This window comes from Neolamprologus multifasciatus, chromosome 20, assembly GCF_963576455.1.
Source record: "Neolamprologus multifasciatus chromosome 20, fNeoMul1.2, whole genome shotgun sequence".
Classification (NCBI taxonomy): domain Eukaryota; kingdom Metazoa; phylum Chordata; class Actinopteri; order Cichliformes; family Cichlidae; genus Neolamprologus; species Neolamprologus multifasciatus.
In genome coordinates, this window is record NC_140458.1 from 31131337 (window position 1) to 31153990 (window position 22654).

Consider the following 22654-nt stretch of genomic DNA (forward strand, 5'->3'; position numbering starts at 1 on the left):
ACATTTCTCTGTCTTAAGTATGGTGGGGTTTGCTTGGTTTTACAGGCACGGCACTAAGAAGCGAGAGCAGGACGTTTCCTGCGTCTTTCCTGAACTTTTCCTTTTGCGGAGCGTACGGCTGCTGTGTTTATCATTCAAGTCTTCTTTAGAGAAAGCTTTGCTTTTAAAGAAGTAATTAGACCAAGTAAAGTGAGAGGAAAAATCCAACTCCGAGTCCCGAGTGTTCTGGTAAGCGATTAATTATTCTGAGGAAGACAGATGTTAAATTGTGTATGCCCATCAGCGCTAAGACTTTCTGAAGATTTATCATTCATGTAAATCATGAATAAAATATTTCCTTGTTGTGAGAAAATGCTACATCTGTTTGGCGCATCATTTACTCCCGACTGCAGGAAAATAAGCACACAAATCTGACCTATTAAAGCTCGTTTTTGACACACAGCGGACATTTAAGCGTTTGAGGTATAGAGATTCAAATCTGTATGTTGTTTGCAAACGATTGTATGAATGTCGTCCTAACTGAACCAAACTCTTCTCCTAAGGGGCCTCGTGTATAAGGTAAACTAGTGCTGCATGTACACGAAGCTTACGTTTTTATTATCTGCTCAAACGTATGAATAAATAAGCAGAAACTGTGAAGCGAATGGGATGGTGTCATGGGGATCAGGGACAAGGCAATGGTGGTGGCAGAGGTTGAGCCACAAGCCACCGGGACGGCAGCGTCTCCAATCGCCCCTGGCGACCATCACGTTGCCATGCTCCGGAACAGACAGGCCTGCTCGCACAACAGATGGAACTAATGATGCGAAACAAAAGAGATCATTTCACCGTGGTCCTCTAGGAAGCCACAAAGAGAGGCTTGGAAGTTTGAATGATGGGATCAGGGGACTTGCATGGGGTTAGATATGGATAGCCTTTTTTTTTTTTCCAGGAGGTGCTCAGATGAATAGGAAAAAGGATCTTTGATGTTTGCTACTGAAAGCACCAAGTTTAAAAGGCGACTATGAAAAAAATAAGAAAAATGGAAATTAATGTTGAAGCTCTGCTGATGATGCCCAGTAGGGATGGGGTATTTCTTTTTTCCTAGATAAATATCAGGTCACATATCAGACATCAGAGCCTCGAGGTAAAATTTTCAATAATGGAGAGGACAGCTGTGAATCTGTAGTTGTAAAAACTTTTTAGCATAACATGTTTAACGGTTCAGTCAGTTTTACAAATAACCTTAACTGCAACTAAACATGATATTAACCATAAAGTTTTCACTTCCTGGTTGAAACTAAAACTCGTTTCAGGTCAGCTCTTTCTACGGAATACTTGGTGAAGAAAGAAGAATTTTAATTCTAACATTTAAGGTAAATTTGTGCGAGAAAATAACATCGAAACTGTCTACCGAACACGGCTTTTTCCTGCCGCTGTGTTAGATAACGGTTATAAACAAACGGCCGTGTCCTGAACAGTCAAAAACAAATCAAATTTGAGCGGAGGACATTTGCATATCCTGAGGGACAGGATTAGATTTAGAGGTCATGTCTTACGAGCCAGTTCTCAACAGATGCCAATGTAATGTTTCTATGTCAAGTACATTCCATTGAAGCCCAGCCTGTTTTCCCAAGTCCGACAGTCAGAGAGAGGGAGCGCCGCTCGCTAAATGCAGAACGTGAACTGAGAGAAGCCAAACACCTTGGGATGGGATTTAACCAGGATGGAACAGAGTAGAGCCCAATCCATGCCCATCCACACATGGAGGGGATCACTGGGAAAAGTTCAGCTCCGACGCTGACACAAACAGCGGAGCAAGGCCTGTATTAGAGTCAGGTTAGCAAAGATAACACTATCAGCCTGATCCCCATGGGTACCAAATGCCGGGCCTTGCTGGCAAATAAAGCTACAGTGTCTTGACTCCTTGGCACATTAGCTCTGATTACAATGACCTTCATTATATCAGCTACCCTTATTACAACACGTAGAAGGCGTCTCTCCCCTGGGCAAAGCACAGTGGGGGAAAGAGTGAAGGAAAGTGTGGAGATTCACTTGTAAGGACTGAGCTATGAAAGCTAAAGCACAGACCTGTGCTGTAGTGAACAATTACCACCTGTGAAAACACTCATAACAGTCACAACCGATGACTAGTCACTTCACTTGAAGAGAGTTTGTAGATGTATTATTCAATTCAGATGCAAGTGTACCGCAGTGATCTCCTGGTCACTCGGATATAATGGTACGTGAAAAATAAGAACTAATTTAAACTTTTATTTTGAATCTATGATTTTCAAACTCAAAACTCTGAAAAAGTTTTCCAGCACAATACCAAAAATATGTGGGTTTTTTTTTTTTTACATTACTAAAAATGGATATCTTGACTGAACCGCAAACACTGTGTGAGTTTTAATAGATTTCACGTGTGAATAATAACATGCTTGACTATTCAAGGATTTGCCTACGGAGGCGGCCAACCCTTGCTTAATATGTAACAATGTCGTTAACCTCAATTTCCTGCCTAGTCTGCCCCTCCACAGGCCACATTGTTAGCTTGAGGAAGCTCTTGGCAAAGACTACTGCCGTGGTGGTGACTCTCATTCAGTCTGACCACCCTGCAGATACGGGGATTCTCCCCCGCAGACCTGCTCATCCCTCCTTCAGGCCCCTCGCTGTGCAGCTCACCCTCCCTCTTTGTTGGCAGGTGACTCAGAACAACAGATGTTGGCCTGAGAGAGCCGCTACATCGCAATCACCCAGCTCTGCCAACATGCCCAACACGGGATGAGTCGAACTGTGGGGGGTTCTCAGGACCATCCTTTCAGCCAGCAGGGGAGAGGGGGTGGGGGTGGGGTTGTTTACGTGCCGAGATACAAGGAGGTAAAGGAGTGGACAAATCAGCTTGCTTTGGATTAAGAACAAATCAGCAGATTTTAAGAATCATGAGAAGCTAAAACATCAACACCTGTAGGAGGCGTGGGATACCGAGCACTAAGCGACACACACAGTATCGTTTTCAGCCTCTCATTCACATTTTTTCATCAAAGCATAATTCCTGAGGAAGAATAAAGACATAAAAGCGATATATCCAAGAGTGCACTTAACAGAATCAGAGTTTAAGCCATGTTGATCCCCTATGACAGTATGTTAAAAAAAAAAAGCAAATAAAATTGTAACTTAATTATAGATTTATAATGAGCCACTGCACCACTGCCAAAAACAAGTCCCATACCAAGGCAAACAGGCACCTGCTGAATGCTCTCTGCTCATGGGTTTTCATAGCTTAATTAATCTATGCCTTGGGGTATCATGACTCGAACGTGCTGCTTCTGTGCATGTTTGAGACAATTAAGTTGCTCCAAGAAACAGAGGTGCAACTTTGACGTGGAGCAAAGACAGCAATACCGCACACTGCATGACACATTTTGTATTTTGCGAAAGTCAATTATCCAATAATTTGTTTCCCACTGAAGAAAACAGAAAACTAATGACAAATGTGCGAATTGCTTTTTTTTTTTTTTTGGTATATAATTGAATTACAAATCACATGGGCCGATCTGTCAAAGACAGGGAGGAAAGCCGGTGCCAGTCTTTTTTTTTTTACCTATATTTGCTATACCACATAAAAATGGTGCATGAATAAAAGTTAAAGACTCACCTTCCTGTTGAATAATGTCTGCTGAAGACTAATCCGCTGAGGAGTTATCGCCTCTGGCCGATGCTCACTCTACTGCCATCTGATTTCTGTAGATAAACATAAAACAGCTGTTTACATCACATATAGTTTCTTTGAAATAAGAGATTTAAAGCATTTGTGCAGATTGCAGCAAAGATGCCATTACCAATGTTGCAAATAACAAACTGAATGTAGAGGTTAATATCTTCAAACCACCAAGTCACTCAAATGTGTGAATCTATGGGACAATAAAGTTTATATAAAATTTAGTTTTTATGTCCAATATACAGTATTTAAAATCAAACTTATCAAATCAAAATCAACTTCTTTTTCTCTTTTGTGTAGAAACCTCTCTGTAGGGCAGTTTTGCATCCAGTGATGCAGCTGGTTTTGGTAAATAAAGGGGAACCAACTCGTTTTATGATGGTCAAACAAAACAAGCACATCAGTACCCCGTTTTCTAAAGGCTTTGGCTCCAGAAGTGAACTTCCCATTCATTTTCATTTATTGACGAAAATCCTGATGTAAAGAGTTTAAAGGCTTGAACAAAGACAACCAGCTACGAGTGAATCATGACCATAAAAAGATTTGATATGCAGAAAAAATAAAGGGGGAAAAAAAGACCAAGGTGCAAGACTGTTTACATGATTACTTGAAAGGCATTACTCATCCCATAATGCATTGCAAATTCCACAGTATCCAAATTCCACAGTATCTTTAAGCTTTAATGAAAATCAAACCTTATCATTATCATAATGTTTATGGTTAATAATGGTGTTAAATATTAATAATAGTTTTGAATCTAATTTGCATTTTGTGTTTTGTGTAGTAAAGCATAAATCAAAATATCATCCCTGACTGCAAACACCTCTCATCAGAGATGATGCTGTTTTTAGTCCTTTCCATGACTTTGCAAACAAGCGCACTCGGAGAGAATGACCCGCCTCAAAGGGCTGTTCATAAACACTGATGTTTTATGATGTTTTTATTAGGGGTGGGGGAAAAAATCGATACTGTGTAGTATCGTGATATTTTGTTTGCTAATAATGTATCGATACAGGGACAGCAGAAATCGATATTTTGTTACAAAAAAGGTTTTGTGGACTGGAACATGCTCTGACTTCAGAGCATGTTGATCAGCTCTTTTTTCTGAGCAAGAATCCTGACATTCCTTCACTGTCCAAATGTGTTTAACTTTTTTTTTGGCAACAATAAACATGACAGTTTACTTATTTTAATTTAAGACATGTTTTATTTTAATTAAGTTTAAAACTTTTTTATTTAATGTAAAATTATATTTTGTTTTAATTTACTTTCAAATTCTTCAGTTGCTGAAGGGGCTGCATAGTTTTCATAAATTGCATAGTTCAGAATAGCTATAATTGTACCAGATGGTTGCATTCAGTTAAGTTGGACTAGACTGTAATACAAACCGTTCAGTTTGTCAACAATAAAACTGAAATGAGAGAAAGACTGAGTGTGAGACTTTGATATTAGATAAAATGAATATTGATAAAATTTACCTTTATGTACAGAATCTGAATATCGCAAAATATTTTTAAAAAATTGCAATAATATCGTATCGTGGGATGTATGGTGATTCCCACCTCTAGTTTTTATTACAACATCCTGACGTCAACCTGCTCTTATAACAACACCCAGATATCTGAACTTTGACCTATGACCTTAAAGCATTACATAGTAAAATTATATATTTTATTATCTTTAGCCATGTGATTGAAGCAGAATTAGCTGACTTCTTCGGCATCAAATTTGAGATTTTAAGACATATTCGTGCCATGTGTGATTTTGCTAAATTTTATGTAATCGCTGTGATGTTGTGGTTTCTTTAAAAGTTTTTTCAAGGTCAACTTTGACCTGGGGTGCAAACAGCCCGGTACTCAAGGCCACAACTTCCTAGTATATTGTTGTGAAATTTGAAGACGATCCATAAATAAATTATACATTTTATGTGAACTTGACCTTGATCTGATTTTCACCAAAATACGTCCACACGTACATGGGTATTTTTGAAAACGGAGATTTTCCATTTTCGTTTTAAAAAATAATCCCGTCCACACCTAAAGGCAGAAATGAAGGAAAACGCTGCTAGGAACATGCCTAAGCAACAGGTGGCGCTATATTCCTTACCGTGCAGAAATGTTGGCCAATCAGAAGTCTAGAAGCCTCGGTGGGAAAAAGTAAACAAAGCTGGGGCATAGAAGCAGAACCGAGTCGTATGTATGGAGGGACAGTAACTGTGTGTGTATATGTAAGCATTTAAACACTGCAGAGAGAACAATTAACAGTAACAGTATTGTAGAAATTCATTTCACCGAAACAATAACGTGGCGCACAGTGTGACGTCAAAAAATGCGCACACCTTTGACGCTGCGTTTTCTCAGTTTTTCTAGTCCACGTGTAAATGCAAAAACTGAGTTTTCAAAAATATCCACCCTGACCGGAGTTTTTAAAAATCTCCGTTTTCAGTGACCAAAAACGCCGTTTACGTGTGGACGAAAGGTGCAAACGCATAGAAAAATCTGCGTTTTCAAAAATACCCGGGTACGTGTGGACGTAGCCTAAATTAGCTCATGTTTTACCACGACACAAAATTTGAGCACGATATCTTGAAAACTGTGGCTGCTTGACAGCTAACGAACAGAACTGACTGCATACTCTCTCCCTTCAGGGAGAGAATAAACTGCATCCTTGTTAAAACAAGGTGGATATCGCACAGACTTGTGGTTTCTACAGGAGCACGTGCCATCATTTCACAATGCTGTAGCTCAGAGTAAGCCTGCTTTGGATGGTTACAACATTAATGCTCATAATCATAATCCTTACGGAAAATATGAATGAGATTTTCCATTTTCGGAAGCTCGCTGCTGAGCCGTCTCACTGTAAGGCTTATTTAAGGCAAAGTAGAACTGCAACTATGCAGACAGAGTTTTGCTTTGTTATTACACAAAACATGAAACAAACATTTGAGTGAGCACGGTGTTTGTATGTTTACTGAAAAATCGAAATGGATATGGTAATGATTTATTGATATAAAATACACTATAAATAACTGGCGACCAAAATGAATTAGGACGAAAGTATAGAATTCTCACGACTGCTAATTACCAGCTTGAATGAGCCTGATAACTAAAAGAGAAAAGGTATTAAATGCAATAATTATTACTATTGCTAATTACATTTCCAATTATGTAACTAATGAGAACAGCTTAATTATCAGTACATTGGATAAATAAGAGTTTTGCTTTCCACCATTTGTGATTGGGGTGGTGATTTGGCCACGATATCAAGGGCAAGTCCTCTGAAACGCACAAGAAAAACGCTGTAGCGCCCTTTCTTCAATGGTAATAAAACATTTAACATGTAAATTAAATGCATATTCATTTATAGATTTGATTATGTCCTTTGCACTGTGTGAAAAAAAAAAGGAAAATCAGATATCAAAGTTATCGCAAGCCAGTGTTTAGGCCTTAAACAACTGCATTTATCATTCAGTGCAAAGTCATTATAGCTTTTAAACAAATGGGCAGCTGCACTTCACTTTATTTTTATTAATTTATACTTAAAACCATCTCTGCAGAAAAAAACTAAACTTTGCCTGAAATTTCTTTAAAAAGAAAGAAAGAAAGAAACTCAGCCAGACAGAAAAATATCAGCATTGTAAACGTGGAAGCTCAGTAAGTTATATTATAAAAGATTGGGGTGCAGCAGCAGACTGTGAGCATGAGGTCAGCCTTCCCTCTTGCAGGTTATGAGCTTTTTATCACTGCCTAATCAATGTCGGCAAGTTTAAAAAGACAACATTCAGGATTTTATCTAACTAAGAGATTTTCTTTCATGATACCAGCTTATCTGCTACTCTACGTTGAAAGAGGGTTTTGTGCACATGAGGGGAAAAAATTTAAAAGGGAAAATGAAAGTATCTCGTTGGGGTAGAGGCCAGGCACAAGCCTAGAGAAATAACGATGCCCAGATCCATCCAATAAATCTGAATCTATCTGGCTGATGGCTGCCATCATCAGCACCCATACCCATACATACGCCCACCTCCTCCACGAAGTAAACTGAACCCCACGTGGCTGCAGCATGCTCAAGAGTCTTGAAACGGTGCTGATATTTCTCACATTCCTTAAGGGCGTCGCTCTAACTTTAGGAGAGCGGAAATGTTGCAGAGGGCCATGTCTAAGTGCCAAGCAAAGGCACGATGGATTAGAGTCGTATCTTCCACATGGCTGCTTCCTAATCCTACCATCTGAGGTAAACACAGCACCAGGTGAGGCAACACGCCTGTCTGAGACACCGCTGGAACACAGAGGGATCTCCTCAACACCCACGGGTCTGCTACTTCCGACTACCATGAAACACAATCACAGTGGGTTGTAGCAATAACAGGGAAATTATTCGTTTTCTGGTCTGCCTTTAATTTTTAGGCTGCACGCACACAAAACAGCACAGCGTGTCAAAAAAATGAACAGTTGGAAGTTCTTTTTTTTTCCTTTCAGCGAGTGTTTACACTTCTGTTTTTAAGAGCAGAACTCGAACATCTGGTTGAGCTCTATGTGTTTTTCGTGTTTTCTAAAAGTGAGCAATAAGGTGATACTTCAGCGTGTGTCACCGCCGAGGAATGCTGCCAACTTTAGTTTCAAAGTCTCTCCCCCTGGACTCAAAGGCAGGACAAGAGGAGGAGCAAAAACAAACAAAAAGCTCAGAGAAACATTCGACGTGCGTGTTTAAGATAGAGACGTTTTTTATTGTTGTTTTGTTTTTTTTAAATATCTGGATCATTACGTAAAAACAGGTTTTGATTTGTTACGGCATGACTGTTTTTCAGTACATTTTTCACACATGACCTCATGATGTGAAAAAATGTACACACCCATGGAACAGGTACTTGAGGTAAAAAGAAAAAAAGCACTGACAGAAAAAAAAACAGAACTTAAAGATGGGTATTTCACAAGTAAATTAGGTTTGTGCTTTGTGGTACGGTATTTTCCATTACAGGCATGACTCATCTATGAATGGTAAAGTACAAAAGAGAAGGCACTGACGCAGAGTATTTAACATTTACCAGAATTGTTCAAAAAATTCAAATCCATTCAAATCCAAAAAATAAGAAAGAAAGTGTAGAAAACTATTTTTAAAATAAATGACATCAACATTTACAAGAAGTGTTAATACTAACACAAAAATGTATCTTGTGGGATCAACAAAGCATCTATCTATCTATCTATCTATCTATCTATCTATCTATCTTATCTTATCTTTATTTACAGGCCAGTTCTGTAGAGTATTGAATTTCCCTGCAAATCGTACAGTTGTTTTTGTTATGATTGTAAGTATCAAGGTGTTCTGAAAAACACTATAATACTACAAATACAACCTAGAGCCAAGGAACTTGAGAAAACCTTGTCGGAACATGTGAATGAGGGACGGTTCTGAAAAAGTGCATATTTTGATTTTGGTGATAAAACAACAATCCCAGGGGCTGAAATGTGTTAACTATTAAGTGACTGTGAAACCTTTTGATAAAATGTGGAGATGACTCGTTAACATTTAACAAGACAACAGTTAACAGCTTAATCTGGAAAAGGCCAAAAAAAACGTACCTTCAAGAGAGGAAAAAAAGCAAAAATCTGAACCTGCAAGACGAGATTTTCTGTGGTTATGTTACCCTTAGGCATGAGTACTAGATAAACACATTGTAAAATATGCACTACCCACTTTTGTCACGCAACGTGGCTTTAGCAAAACGACATCACCATTACAAATAATGTAATCTCCCATAAATGCAATATGCAGCTGACCCACCTTACTTTCTTTGCCTGATTTTGTTGTTCATACTCTTTGTTGACACTAAAATAGTAAGCTATAAAACAGAAGAACAAAAACGTACTCCCTGAATAGCTGAGTGAGTGTTTTGTGTCACAGTGACCGCATCACCCCAGAAAATGACGCTCACCTAACCGGGCTTGGATTTAACTGCTGGTTTTCATATTAAATGAATGAGCAAACTCTAATTTCATGTTTATACAGCACTGAAATACAAAGTAAACAGTCTCCCCGTGTTTGTTTGCCTTGCAAATGTATACTAGTAGTTATGGTAAACCATATAGAAACAGTTAAATCCCATCAAGTAGACAGTCTACTGACTGAGTGAGCTTGAGTCCTACCGATTTAAAGAGATTGTTCAAGTCTGGAGTGTGTACCAAGAATGGACGTGTTGATTATGTATGCTAGGAGTGGTACAGTGTTTTATTGGAAAATTTACACCCGTGCAGTGATTTATATAAATCAGTAGTGCCCACAAAGCAGTAAAACTCTAATTGTTTCTTCCATTTTGAAAGTCTAGCGTCCATTAAGGATGCAGTGAGTAATAAAAAGGACTTTTAATCAATCCTCTCTTGTTGATGAGCTGATGTGCGAATGGGCTATCCTACCTGACAGCGCGACCATATGTTGATTTTTTTTGTTCTTACAGTCAACAAAGAGACAGAGGGAGCTTACTGCAGTGCAGGTGAATGCCTTTACAATACACTTTAATTGAAACACTCTGATGAAAGGGGACAATTTATCTGACTTAGATCTTGTCTTTTTGATGCGTTTTCGCATTTGTTGAAACATTTGCTGAATCCGCAAAAAGATTCTAAAACCAAAATGAACACAGCCGCTCTCATCTTTTCAATATTAGTGCCTTTCATAACATTACAAAGTCATTTTAAGGCACGTGTAGGAGGCCGGCCACGTTGCTCCCTTTTGCCCACGTTGCAGTCTCTGTAGTGACCCTTTCATTGTCAGATTAGACTGGCCGACCCCTTTTCGACCGGCTGGCACGGCCACAGTAAATCCTGGAGACTGCTCATGCTAGGGACCTTGGGTAATTAATAAAATCCCCATTACATGCCTTGTGCCCGTTGTTTGCTATTTCAACACCCCATTTGTGCCACGATTACAGTCATTATCAGTCACCGCCATTAATTCTCCACCCGAAGCCAGAACTGCATACTAATAAATTGGGCTCTAAAATTTCTTTACCTTTCAAGGAGTTGGTGTTGGAACTCGGCCAGGAAGTGCCACTCCAGATTAGGAGTCATCTGGTGACTCGGAAGGAGCCCTTTGAATAGTAGGCTGCTGCATCTTTGGAGATAGTTCAAATTCCCTCTTTGATTATTTTCCTTTCCCCTCCAAAATGAATCTTTATTAAGCTTAAATCCTGAATAAAATGAAATTAGCAGACTGCAAAATATTGCTTTCTTTTCTGACTCTATTCCCTTGTGCACGCATGCAAATTATAATGCTTATTTATGTAAATGAGGTGTCGTCTTTAATTAGTTTTGCTTGAGGGCATTAAAATACATGTATTCTTTCCCCAAAAATGATTTGTTTTGTTGCTCTGCTCAGTTTAAGTTCAAAATGAGTGATTATGCCAACTAAAAAGGTTTATTAATTCTCCAGTTTTCTTTTTTTTTTTTGTGTTTTCCTTTCCCTTTCCTCTTTTGCAGAATTATCTTCTCCACCCACTTCCTGGGAAGAGTGTATTCTCTGTGAAATCGAAAAGCCTCTTCAGGCAGCACTCTAAGCACTACTCCGACAAGCACTTGTAAAGGTCCCAGGTTGAAACCACATGGTAGAAATGCACTTCCACTCATCAAATCTGAAAGCTGTGCTCTTCAGCAATTCTCTCCATACGTACGTGCTTCGCCACATGACTTTTTGAATGACGACACGGGAGATTTGCTCAACTGTAGCACTTTTCAGTCGCTTGTGCGTCTCAACGTTTTGTTTAATCATGGTAAAGGACGCCGTGCTTCAGCGACGTGCTCGTTCGTTTCGAATCTTTATCCATACATCACAGACTTACACTGACAACATAACCTATCTTCAGAGTGAGGGCTGCGGCATTAATTAAATGTTATTAACGATGTAAATTCCACCATCCTGTCAGCTACTGTGGCTCGCCTCGAAGCTGAAGAGAGCACGACCCGCTTAAAGATGATCCGCCTGATTTGGCCCTTATTTTAATATTTGTTTAAAAGGATTCGCAGAGTTACAGTAAATCTTCTGCTGCTCGCTGTTTTTATGCATTTACTCCTGATTTACAGTCCTTTGTTGAGAGGCTATCGAACAGAAAACAGCTTTATGTCACTGCAGAGGGTGTTGGGTCAACTTCAGTTAGAAGCAGCCACTGACTGTGTCATGCAGTATTTCATACCACTTCAGGTTGAAAGTGACCAACTGCAGCTCTGGTTATTGTTCAATATCCTATCAGTATTCAGCATCACTTCAACTGCTCAGATGAGCTGAAATGGCAAGTTAAGATGCCCCCCCTCCCCAGCCTCCAAGTATGATTTATGGAAAGGAAGCTAAAACCATTATAGCATTTTTATTATTATTGTTCTTTCAAGGCTAATGCAACAATAGATTTTTGCATGATTGATGCGTTATACTAAACATTAGAGGATTACATTAACTTTGCATAGAACAGCAGAATGACATGAGATTACTTATTGTTATTTTTCCACCACATGATCATACTGTAAACACAGCACATACAGTAATTCTCGGCATATATCGATCACTGTGTGCGCATCCTACCTACGTTATACGGTTTGATGCAGCTTAGCCGGCTTTCGACACTGCTTTTTAGAGAGAACTATGAACTCCTGTCTTTTTCTGGAAAACTTTGTGAATGGCAGTCCTTCAGAGATTAAACAAATATAAGCCACTTTGATAGCCTCTCAACCCCCCTTACCCCCCTTCATTCTGCAAATTATTAAAACTCTAGGCTCTCGTGGGAGGGAATATGGCAGCAATATGCTGATACTTCAATCATCTGGGAGGAAATTCCACGTGTAATAAAGAGGAATTGCATACAGTATACAGTACAGCCATGAGTTCTCTTTCATGGCATGTGTGATAGAAGAACTATTCAGACCACATCAAACATCGTGCATTATTCCTCACACATTAGGCACAGGCAAAGCCTCAGACCAGACTTCTTAAGGTGTCCTCTCCCTTCATTTATTGCAACAAAGTTTTTTTTTCCCGCTACATTTATTTACGAGTTTAAAGAACAGAGAAAAAAAAAGTTGACCCTCTATAAAGGCCTGTTTTCACACACGACTCTGCAGGGTTCACTCAATATACAAACAGGACTTTACCCAATGTTGGTCTTTAAAATCAAAAGCGGTAATCCCGCAGTTAGTCTTTTAGTTTTACTTGAAAAAATAAAAAATAAATAACGCCTTCAAAATGTTGATGCACACTTTGGATGCCTTTTATAGGCATTTGTGCTTCTGTGTTTATCATGTCCAGGCCATGCAAGCAATGATGGGCATCCAGCCAACTGATTCTTCGCCCAAAGTGCTAATTTGTGCCACTCTAGTGTGCACAACGCTATAATTACCTGAAAACGTAAACTGGAAGCTATGCCTGACAAAGACAAGAAACTGTAATAAAACTGAGCTTTTGGTGCTCAGTTGCGGTGACTCTTATAAGACATATTAATGGGATGTTTAAAGGATATGGCACTTTTCCATTTGTCTTGTGGAAAAAATCTTGGGCAAAACACCTGGTGCACTAAGTGCCTGCAGTCTGAACACTGAACAACAGCTAGCAGTCATGGAGCTCTTTTATAAAGCGCTGTCACTTCTAAAAGATTTTCTATTAACTACGTACTGCAGCTTCGTACCACACTTGTCCTTTCTCGACACTCATTATGTGGCAAGTTAATGAACTACCAAAGTCAGATTTCAAAGGATTGTATCTTGCAAATTGCATTAAATAGCAAAATAGCCATCTGTTTAAAAACATATCACTTAAATCAGTCGGCTTTTGCTCTTCTCCTCTTTTCTGTTGGGATGTTTGATGCATGAAAAGGGGCTTTTGTGACTGATGACTAGCTTCAGGTTTCTTAACAAATTAGACCAATTAGCCCATTTCCAAATAATTCACTCCATATTTAGTAGTCACACAAACAAAATTATTTAGAGAATACAAATTCGGTGGCCATTAAGTTACATATGGGCAATGCACACTGAATGTGACGTGAAACAAACAAAAGCAGAGAACGTAATATCGCACTCGCAGGGGGATGATGAAATCACCACGCCATATAGGAAAATCCAAAGAATTGGGATTTAGAATTGTATTTTAAAATATTTTGCATTTCTTTGCAGTTAATGACTGCCGTATGCGTGACAATGTTCATGTAAAGGTAATTTCAGATTGGTGTTCCTGTTAGGGAAGAGATACAGATATATATAAACTAGGGGTGGGGGGGAAAAAAATCGATACTGTGTAGTATCGTGATATTTTGTTTGCTAATAATGTATCGATACAGGGACAGCAGAAATCGATATTTTGTTACAAAAAAAGTTTTTGTGGACTGGAACATGCTCTGACTTCAGAGCATGTTGATCCTTTTTCTGAGCAAGAATCCTGACATTCCTTCACTGTCCAAATGTGTTTAATGTTTTTTTTTTGGCAGCAATAAACATGACAGTTTACTTACTTTAATTTAAGACGTTTTATTTTAATTAAGTTTAAAACTTTTTTATTTAATGTAAAATTATATTTTGTTTTAATTTACTTTCAAATTCTTCAGTTGCTGAAGGGGCTGCATAGTTTTCATAAATTGCATAGTTCAGAATAGCTATAATTGTACCAGATGGTTGCGTTCAGTTAAGTTGGACTAGACTGTAATACAAACCGTTCAAGTTTGTCAACAATAAAACTGAAATGAGAGAAAGACTGAGTGTGAGACTTTGATATTAGATAAAATGAATATTGATAAAGTTTACCTTTATGTACAGAATCTGAATATCGCAAAATATTTTTAAAAATTGCAATAATATCGTATCGTGCGTTAAGTATTGTGATAATATCGTATCGTGGGATGTATGGTGATTCCCACCTCTAATATAAACGCTATGATCACTACAGCAAGATGTGTAAGTAGGTTAGCTAAAAATATATGTTTTTATTTAACCTATTCTTGGTAAATATTTTGTGGCAACAGTAGGAATACAGTGCTTAACAAATTTATTATACCAACCTGTAAGAATAAGAAAACAAACATCTTTTAGAAGTTTTTCAAAAACGTTTTTGAATGTGAATTGCTCAATTCACATTTTTATACCCTAATTTGAGGCAATGAAATCACAAATGAATCCAGAATGACATTCAACCATTAAATCTATTTTTATTTGTTCAGGAATGCATGTAAATAACTAACTTGGCATCTTAATCAAAAAATAATAATGTGCTTTTGCTTACTCTAATTTTGTCAACTGTCATTACTGTTAATTTAGAGCAGCTGTGACATAAACCTTAAATTGGGTGGTGGTCTAAAACAAATTTATTAAGCGCTGTATATACGGAAGATACATAGAGATTGGGTGATTTCTCATGCTTTAAATGTTTCAAAATAAAGGGGCCTTGCACAGTAGATACAGTAGTTCATCTGTTCAAGTGTTCATTATGCAAATATCTAATTGGACAATAACCAAAAGCATTTAAGCATGTAGAGGGGTCTTTCCAAGATATGCAGAAGAGCATCTCTGAGCATACAGCAGCAGAAGACCACACTCCTGCCAGCTAAGAACACAAAACTGAAGCTACAATTTGCTCACCAAAATCAGACAACAGAATTTTGGAAAAAATACTACCAACTGCCTACCTGAGCAATGTTGCTGAACATGTCCATCTCTTTATATACCACAATGTGCCCATCGTCTGGCTCCAAAAGGATAATGCACATACATCTCTTGAGTTCACCGTACTCTACACTCACCAGATCCCAATCCTTTGGGATGTGGTGAAACAGGAGATTTGCATCATAGAGCTGAAGCCAACAAAGCTGCAATTGTGTGACAATATCACATCAAGATAGACCAAAATCTCAGAGGATTGTTTCCATCACTGACGTTAAAGCAGTTCAGAAGGCTTGTTGGTACCCACTTGGACCAAGGATAACTATGTGTACCCAATAAAGTGGCCAGTGACTGCAAAGCTCCCTGAGGATAGATAAGGCAGGTTCTACAGGCTTTACATATCACTGACTTTAACACTGTTTAGCAAACTGAAGAACCATAATATAATGACTTAACTGCTGAAACATGAGATAGTAAATGAATATGTAAATTTGTCAAAATTAAGTAAATGAATGATTTAAAAACAACTTATTTACTCTGTGTGATCTGTAGAGAATCAAACAACTCCCCCAAAATATATTTCATCAGTCTAACTATAAAGAACTACCTTTCACCTGACTTAAAACTGCACTCAGTCCACTGTTTATATGAGGATTTTGGCCCTGAGAAACTAATTTGTTCACAAAAGGAACATAATGTTATGCCTTTCATGTTCTTTTTGTAAATCATATCTTTCTGTGAATTCAATAATAATTCAGGGAAGAGAAAATACTAAGAACTGATACAGCCCGTATTGTAAAAACCTGTAGGTGCAGTTACTTTTTTTTTCAGTCACGCAAATGCCAGGAACATATTTTTTTGTTTGTCTGCTGTGTCTAATGAAACCAAGCATATAATGTGAATGGAACGCTCATTCTCAGACATACCTCTAAACAGACCATTTTTCTTGCCATTTAAAATATGAGATCTCTAGCTCTTGCAAATCTTGCACGGGCAAACCTGTTGGTCAGATGCACAAATATCTGAGCAGCACTACTGCTTATGAAAGAATCATTTCGTTCATTTGCAGATTTTGTATGCAAAATAACTTAAATAACGCAGACATCAACTGAACAAATTTAGACTTAAATGTACAACATACTTAAACACATATACTAGAATTCAACACACTGCGCTTAATCAGGAGACAGAAGAGAAAAGAAAGTTCCAGTTAAGAAAACTGTCCCTGCAACTTAACTACTATTTAAGAAAACAGACGATGTATAAGCAGATGGAAGTTTAAGAAGACAGAACTGGGCAGACAGGTTCAACTATTATTTACTGTAGGCAGATGTAATTATTTCTAATAAAAGTCTCCACCACCAACAGTTAGTACATTCCTGTGATGCATAACAGGTCAAAACTAAAACCAAGATTGTGCGTGCTCTGTGAATGTGACTGCTGACATTGCTATAACAGAGAGAAAGTGTCTTTTGTTTTTATAAATATATTCCATAGTGTGGTAGTTTACACATTCACATACCAAGTTAAACCTTTCCTGGAAGGAGACAAAATTCCCTTTGTGCTTGTGTCAGGAAGTGCATTTTTTTCTTTTTTCTTTTTTTTTTTTTAATAATAAATTTGACGAATCAAACATGTCGAGCTACCCCTTGTGGCGACCCCTTGTGAATAAGGGAGCAGTTACAATTTTAAATGACTCCCATGACACCTTCATATCCTCAGCAGAAGAATTTGTGGACAGCTACTTGAAAAAAACAACAACTTTGCAATACCTATGGCACAGACAAGACGTCCAGAGAAAAGGGAATGTGGAATAAATCTCAGCAGGACGTCATCAATTGATGACTTACAAGAGTAAAAGAGGTTTGTGTGTTTGTAAATGAGCAGTTCTGCTGTTAACCCCGGGATTACACTAGATGTGACGTTCAACTTTTGGGATGCAATTCCATTTTTTCTGATTTTGCCCATCAAGCCTTCTTTTTTCCAGTTCTATAGTTTGATTTCAGCTATCAGCAGACTGGGAAAAAACTAGGAAACATTCTTTATAGTTAAAGGAATATTAGGTTTGATTTAGACATTTTTAAAAATCCTTTAAGAGAATTATTAGAAAGAGAAACATTCAGTTGCTATCTACTGAGGTGTTGTAGTTAGCACCATTGCCTCACAGTCAGAAATTCCTGGGTCTGAATCCACCAGTCAGCCAGAAGCCTTCCTGATGTCTGCATGAGAGAAGCCGAGTACTCCAGCTTTCTCCCGCAGTCCAAACACTGCATGCTAGGTTAATCGGTGGCTCTAAATTGACTGTGGGAATGAGTCTGAGTGGTTGTCTGTCTCTCTGTGTTTGCCCTGTGATAGACTGGTGATCTACTCAGGATGTATCCAGTTGGGAAAGGCTCCAACAATCTGCTACCAATATAATATTTGACAGCATGCCCAAGATCCATAAATACAATAAAAAAATTCAAAAATATACCGGTGCTGATCATCTAATTCATTTCCACTAGTCTCATTACAGTTAAAAAAAAAAAAAAGCAAGCCGCTGGCATAGCGAAGGTGAAATACCTGCTAGCTTTCGCCATGCCATGTTTGCTCTCAGGCTAGCTGCTGCTGCCACATCACAAAATAAACACAGATCAATTTATTTCAAAAGGTCAGCTCAACGATCAGCACGTTGTCAAGGATACCCAATCTAGCTTCTTTTTTTATATATTAAGATTGGACCATCACCCAATACAAATGTCAAATTGATGAATCCCTAGTTCTGTTCTGGCCTTCGTGCAGCTTTAAAGCACGCTCAGACTAATTTAGAAGTGTAGCATTGAATGTGCACAGGATGTTTTATTTTGAAAATTCACTGGATGTTCTTTTTGTATCTGACTTCCAGCACCTCACCTCTTTTTGTGCAGCTCCAACAGAAGAAACTAAAAAAGTTCAGCACAGAGTTTTAGTAGTGCAAAGGAGTGCCGGTGCTGCTCCGGAAATTCACTGTACGTGCATTGGGATGAACTGGAAGGATTATGCTGGTGTGACACAAAGCAGCCATGCCTAGTGGGATTCGGGCCTAAGGCAGCTTAGGAGTGCAGCGACATTTGTGAGAGTGCACTGTAACAGCTAAATAAAGATTTTCAATCATACAGGATTTTCTAATAATTTCTGCTTTTGTTTTCTTTACAGACCCAATAATCAGAAAGCATTCTGTCGCCTCTCACTTAGTAGTTCAAGATATCCTATCAAGAAAATAATTTTACAGGAATTATTATGCAAAGACTTCATAGTAGCAATGACTATCTGAAGACAGTTAGCATCCTTGGAACACAAGAAAACAAGAATAATCAGAAACAGCAGAGAAACTCTCATAAAAAATAACTGTTTTCAATAACAACTAAGCATGTAAAGGAACTGTGGCAACTTTGAATTGTTTTTATGCAATTCTACTTATTTTTTTACATTTTAAATGAGTTTTTTTACAAAGAGAGAGCTGATTAGACCTTTAGGAGTTTGAGATTTTAAACATTTTTAATTTGACAAATTTTTGACCCTTTTGTGAAGTCTGCAATCCTAATCATTTTACACATATCTAAAATGGAAAAGGTAATCAAAGTGAAATAGCGTCTTTTTTTTCTTTTTTTTTAACTTGGTCTAGGTCTCACAAAAGCCACAAGAATTTGAGAGAAAACAAAATGCCTGTCAGGGCGAGCATACAAGAGGCAAAGGGGGAATCTGGCATGGCCTAAGCAAAGTCATAAAAATATTTTCCCTTTTATTTAATGTCATCCATAATTCATTGCCAGGAAAAGCTAATCAATAGCACCTTAATGAAAACTTGAGCCATATTTTATTTTGCCGCAGAGAAGTCCCGGATCAGCATTTGTTGCCTTCTTATGTGCTGGTTTTCACCCTTGGGCTGTTTGACAGATGTGCATCACATTTGCAGATACCTTAAATATTTTCTGTCTTTTAACCACATTTGCTTTATCAAAACACCACAGAGACGGGAATTTCTGATGATGATTGCAATCTAGAACTGCACGAAACCAAAAATATCTAAAGAGACTATGAAGTGCATTTAGTTTTTTAGCTTTAGTGTATTAGAGATTAGTGTTTTTACAGTGTAACTTTTGTTTGTGTGTGTGTGTGTGTGTGTGTGTGTCAAACCTCATCAAAGATATAAACCATATTAGCATAGTAACCTCCCAGCAGGTGGGTTAGCATACCCTAAAACAAAGAATAAGCATTTGCTCTACATTGACTTGCAAGAGCAACTTCTGCTAGATCCAAAATGTCTCAGCCAAGTGTGTCAAATGTTCTGTCGCAGGCGGCAAGACTGAACACAAGATTGCTCACTCACTCCAGCAACGAATGAGGAATCACATGGTCGTCTTTGTTGTGCTCACCACTGCCAGCTACAGTCCAAGACGGTGGAGCGGGAGTCCGTCAGCAGAACGAGAAGAGACAGCTGATTATATTGCTCAGTTAATTATATGCCACGAAGTACTTGACAAATAAATATTTTGCAGAAGAGAAACTTGAAAAGAAATCTTTAATTGGTCCAAGAAATTACCCAACCCAGCTGTGACCCTCTAGAAAGAATACGAGGGCAAAGCAAACAGAGATAAATGAACTTCAGTGCACTTGATTTTAAAAAAAAATATTATAGTAATGTATTTTGTTATTTGTCTAACCTTTGTTCCACATAATGAAATCAGACGGGTGTTGGAGCAAAAGGTGTGAATAAAGTGAAAACAGAGCCGCTTCCAGATTGGCTCGTGAGACGCAATGCTAATTGTTTCCAGTGATCCTTGTCAACATACAGTATGCTCTCGTTCCAGTCAACTATCTATGAACTCAGCCTACGATTACAAGGGAAAAGGTCATTTTTCATGCTCCGAAAGGCACCCTAATGAACTGGTTACCGTGTATTTAACACTACCCTCGAGTCCACTTAAACAGACTTTCTATTTCCACTGTCAACAGGCTTCGTGAACAGGATGAGGTGTTTTTGTTTTGCCATTTGTGTCAGGGACAATGACTGCAAAACTTAAGAAAAACGTGTTTAACGCCCGCTTTCAGAGTAAACAGTTATTCATCAAAAAAATAATAATGCCTCAAAGGTCACGCCATAAAAAACAATATCTGCCCTCTTTCCACTGACTTGTGCATTAGTTACTTTTTGATGACAAGGGACTAGGTTAAAAAAAAAAAAACTCCCTACGCTTGTAGGAACTTTAGAGTATGGACTTGTTTATGACATGATATAAAAAACTGACTCCAGTGTCAAAACAACAGGCTGTCATAGTGAAAAGGATCATTTTAGTGATCAGCGTCTGACTCGAAGTTTTTTTATCCATAAGGAATTGGATGAGGGTATACAGTGCTGTCCAGCAGCTACACATCGTTTGCCTGTATTTGCATTGTCAGCCGGAGGTGAGAGGGTGGAGATCTGCCAAGTGTAAGGCTCTGGTCCAATGCCACGACAGCTGACAACTCAGACAGGCCTTGTGTGCAGCGTTGCACTTCTAACAGCCAAGATCTCACATCAAGTAAATCCTAATCAGTGAGTTAATATGCAGCTAATGTGAAAATTCATATTTCTGCTCTGTAGTGTTTCATGTTCAAAAGGGAGCACATGTCATTTGGCATGCCTTCATATAACACTAGGGCTTCCATCACTCACTGATTATTGCAATGAGGAATTAAAATCCCTTAACACAAAGCAACCAGCGCCACATTGCTTTGCCTGTCAGAATTAACTAGTGAAAGTGACCTCAGCCTATGAAGGAGGAGGGATCATATTCAATTAGTTAGACAGAAATATTCTATCAGACATGCATTTGTTGTCGATTAATAAAGATACAGAAGAACGTGTTCCCACGCATCAAATCTCAGCCCCGTTTGAACAGTTTTCACATATTCTTTAGCTAATTTTCAGTCGGCAAGTTTAAGCATCCGAATTGACCGACATTCACAGTCGCACTTACACTGATCTGTTAGAGTACAGCAAAGCTGCCAGAGGGGCTGTCTAGTTTGTCAGTGAAGACTGGCTGAGGGAGGCTGTGCTGAACTGTTAGTCTTCTCCCTCTTATGGCACGATGTGTTTACACCGATCCCTCAGGCCATTTGTTTGCAGCACTTCCTTGCCCCACAGCACCATGCATAATGCAGGAATGAAAATGTTAACAGTGGCAAATAAAATGGGCAAGGTGCCCCCACAAATCAGGGCAGTTTAGGAGCACATTTAATCATCCGTGCATTGGGGACAACGCATAGCAATTAATTGTGGCATTTCAAAGAAGATCAGGACCCAATTTTTCCAAGGCCTTTCAAGCTTCTTGCTCAGTTGTCCCATCCGCTGCAGACCAGTGTCGGCAGCCTCTGGTCTTCTCTTTGAAACATCTCCATATTTTGGCTCAATTATGTTTATTATCGCTTTTCTCTCAAGTAGATGAGAGGAGAACTCTCGTAGCGCGTTGCACACAATTGCATCAACAAAGCCCACCCAGCAAAAGAAATAACAAAAAACAGGCATTGTTTGAAGAGGGTCTCCTATGTATTCGTGCAAGAAGTAAATCTGTCTATGTCTTGCATTTCTCCTCGATGCTCCAAGACAAACAAGTTACAGCACCATATGGTGATGTCAGGAAAGTAAATAATTTAGAGACCTTCATGTGCGGTGCGCAGATGAGCGACCGCAGAAATACCAACACACCAGCATCCTCATAGTTAACCCTCCTAATAAGAAACCTCAGCAGCAGGGGGAGCACAAAGACACGACCGCAATATCGGACGTTAACTGGATTGAGAACTACTTTGGAATTTCAAAGACTGGGACTGGCAACTGTCTCTGGACGTAAGGACAGCATTTTGTGGAGATACAATCTGCAGTGCCTTTCAGCACTTCCTGAACACGAGACAGCCTAATCTAATGAACTGGGTGTGTGTGTGTGGTGCGTGCGACGGTCGAGGGGGGGGGCAAAATCTGCTCAGGCTTTTAGCCCAGTGCCAGCATGCTCACATCTTACCGCAGTCAAAAATCCACTTGTTATTTTTATTCCCACTGAATTTTCCCTGTGGTGTACTCTGCATGGCTTGAGTCATCATTGTTCAAGTCTTTAGAGTTGGAAAGAAAAAACAAAGACACGCAAACACAAGCTGGTGGCAAGGTTACAGCCACTCAGACGTGGAGGAGGGGGGCACTCGTTTTCTGCCAACCCAAGGGAAAACTCACAGAGGGTTCAAGCGAGAGAGAGAACAGAGATGTGCCATGTTGCTGACATGGCAGCCGTCACGTCGTACTAACGGGCAAGAGTGATGTGCGCAGACAGCGCCG

The 22654-nt window shown here is 38.9% G+C and overlaps 1 protein-coding gene across 3 annotated transcripts in view; it reads right to left on the reverse strand.

Moving 5' to 3' along the window:
- Positions 1-22654, reverse strand: part of casz1 (castor zinc finger 1) — a 177400-nt gene that overhangs the window by 132163 nt on the left and 22583 nt on the right. For all 3 annotated transcript variants that reach the window (XM_085146464.1, XM_085146465.1, XM_085146466.1), the window contains one exon: positions 3638-3723. The gene's annotated coding sequence lies outside the window, so the exon portion shown is untranslated. The remainder of the gene's footprint in view (positions 1-3637; positions 3724-22654) is intronic.